The sequence below is a fragment of the Macrobrachium nipponense genome, chromosome 3, assembly GCF_015104395.2.
Source record: "Macrobrachium nipponense isolate FS-2020 chromosome 3, ASM1510439v2, whole genome shotgun sequence".
In the NCBI taxonomy this organism is placed as follows: Eukaryota; Metazoa; Arthropoda; class Malacostraca; order Decapoda; family Palaemonidae; genus Macrobrachium; species Macrobrachium nipponense.
In genome coordinates, this window is record NC_087202.1 from 89,038,448 (window position 1) to 89,041,994 (window position 3,547).

Sequence of the window (3,547 nt, forward strand, 5' to 3'; positions counted from 1 at the left end):
AGAATACGTATTGAGTTTGATATGAATACTATATTATTGTACAAATAAACATAAATAAAAATGCAAGTAAAAAGGATGGAAATTAATTGAATCAAGTAAAAAAAGGAAAGACTAATATTGTACCATCATTCCGTTCTGAAAGGATATATTTTACCTATTTTATTTTGTAAAACATTTCATCTTCCTTTGAAAGCATCCTATGTTCCACTTGGCCACCGATGGCTGAGAGATCAAAGTCACTGTCTCTCTTTGTTTCTAGAACAGGCAACGGTTCGAATCCTGTTGGTGACAAAGCATTTCATTATTCTCCTTCAGTGTGAGTTATTCTCGAGGTTAGTGAATTGGATATTGTGTGTTATTTGTGGCTTAATATTTATGAATATCAAACGACATTCGTTTATATGTAACAAACATCAAATATATATATATATATATATATATATATATATATATATATATATATATATATATAATTAATTAAAGGTCTTCCCTTTTACTGCTGAATCACTGATGTGGAGCTAACAAAATGAGAAGTAGCAGTTATATTTATTGAACTCATAAAGCCTTCATTTGCAAATGTATGCCAAGATATAAGAGAAAGTTCTCATACACGACTCTAATAAGATCCTTTCAATAGTTTTTCGAACAAAGAAGTTACACATTTCTTCAAAAAAAATGTCTCGCGAAATTTTAAAGTACGAAGATTCATCGTGACGCTGTTGGTCTTTTTTCCTTGAAAGCACAAATTTGCATCTTGGATTTGTCGCCTCATTATCCGTTTTTCTCAGGCAACTGCGTTTTTATGGTGACAAAGTTTGCATTTACTATTTACTCAAAGGTGGAAAACGAAAGTTAGGATTTTTCTTTTGCTTAGGTTTTACTGGGTGACGCAAAAACTAATACCTAACTTGAATGTTGACTTTAGTCATTACTGAATTAAATTTTAGAAGTTTACTTGCAGTCTTCCTTATGAGGCTGGAGAATTGTTAATAAGACAATCTGATAAATAAATTCGTTCAATAAGTATACTGGATAAGTGTTAAGTAAGTGTATAGCAGCATGATCACAAAAAGCACTGGTTTAAAAACTTGTCAAGGATTTGCTATGCATTTCAGGGACCGTGAGTCGTCGTTTTTCTCAAATATCTTTCAAACCAATTATTTGATCGAGATGGTACTTTAACAAGGTTTACAAGATACCTCCCACTAACTTTTGGTAATATAGTGCATTGACAAATGGTGTTGGTTAAGACGTTTACTCTTGACTTACAAGGTGTTGCCAAGGTTTGCCAACCAATGCTTTCGAACGTGCTTTACTCCGATCTGTTCCTCCCTGCCTCTCTCCTTCCCTCACCCTTTCCCTCCTCGTCCCTCCCTCTACCCACCTTCCTGGCTTTCCCGACTCGGCCCCCCACTGTCCTGCCTATTATATATCAATATAAAGTAATATTGGATGCTATAAATATATTGGTTTTTGTAAATTCTGTATTCATTTAATTATTGTTATTGTAGTTTCTTAAATTATATAATTGATGGTAGGCTAAAGATCGTATGACCATCGCCCTGTTCACCAAACCCATGAGAGACAAGGTCTCCTCACTTCCCCCAAACCAACCAAGTAGGTGAACCTGTGCCTACTTCCTTATCACGTCAGCAGGGGAACTGCTGTAAAGAAAATAAAGAAAATGGGTATAATTTAGGGAAAACTACTATCATTATCTTAATATTATAGTCTGTTGTGTGTGTGTTTCTCTATTCGTATCGCACTACAATTTCGTTTCCAATAATCTACGCCAGTAATAAGGATACAATTCTTGTACCGAATATTCTGAGTTTAGTGAATGAGTTGTGTTTAATGCATCTTGAATTATATTACTTATCATTAATGTAAGGTGACGCTGTATATTCATATACACAGCTAGTTTTGAGATTGTTTCCAAAAAGGATTTTAAGTGTATTTCTCACAATTGGGGCAGTCGTTTATGAAGACTGTCTAAGTGTTAAATATAACCTTATTTTCAGGGATTTAACCTACAGGGTTTTTGTTATAAAGAAGGTATCCAGTTTTTGCCTCATTCATAAAAAAGTAAGATATTAATTTTATTATGTCTTTCACAGGTTTGTATCTCTATTTTGCAGCATCTGCAAACTGTCAAACCTGAGGATTCGCTCGTTTTTTTATTCCCTGACGGCAACAGACCAAAAATGCTTGTGATATGTTTATCGAAGGAACTACCTATATATCATCAATCATATAATCTGGATATATTTATTGCTTATGAATTTGAATGAGTGTACAAGAATATAGACGAAGTAATAGATAATCTGATAGAGATAGATACACTGACTGTTTGATTGACCAATATGCGAGTGCTTTTTGCGTGAGTGTGTTATGAAGATTCACTTACCTATTGTGATTGATCCGTTCTATTGTCAGATTTCTCTATTTTGTATATGTTTTGGAGTCGGATTGCAAATGCAATTCTGCAACGACGCGGACAAAGTAACATGGCAGCCAAGACAGCAATGAAAAATCCGTCTCCATCAATTACGCAGTGAATACTTATACATAGTGCGAGTGCTCCTGCCGATAGACAACCCCTCATCATTACGATATTAATAACCTGACACGCCCAGGATACTATAAACAAGTACATTGGGGAAAATTAACCATCATTATGGTCATTACGTCAAACCTCGCTATCCTTTTCATTATGATCTCTCCAATAATTATCTGCCGGTATTAAAAAATATCATGGAAAACGGTATTATTGAGGGAGAAATGAGAAACATGGCGATGAAGAAAGTGAGAGAAAGGGAGGCAGAGAGGGAGAAAGGGAGAGGGAGGGGATGGAGATAGCAGGCGTTCGAATCTGTAAATGAATCTTGCTGAGTAAACGCCTTGACTAACACTATATGACCAGGCACTATGTCACCGAAAATTAGGGGGAGGCGTCTTGTACACTGTGTCTAAGTACCATTTCGATCAAATAATTAGTTTGAAAGATATTTGAGAAAAACTATGACTCGCGGTCCCTGAAATGCATAGTAGCCCTTGTATATATATATATAATACATATATATATATATATATATATATATATATATATATATATATATATATATATATATATATGCGTATATGTGTGTGCGTGTGTGTGTGTATTTGTTTTGTTTTTATTTATTTTCATGATAAACTTTATTCTGTATATGCACATATATATGTAATAATATATATATATATATATATATATATATATATATATATATATATATATTATATATATATATGTGTGTGTGTGTGTGTGTGTGATGTGTATTTGTTTTGGTTTTATTTTATTTTCATGATAAACTTTATTCTATGTATATGCACATATATATGCAAATATATATATATATATATATATATATATATTTACATATATATATATATATATATATATATAGATAATATATATATAGTATATGGTATATATATATATATATATATATATATATATATATCTATATATATATATATACTTCTTCTGGAATCATCAATGCCCGTA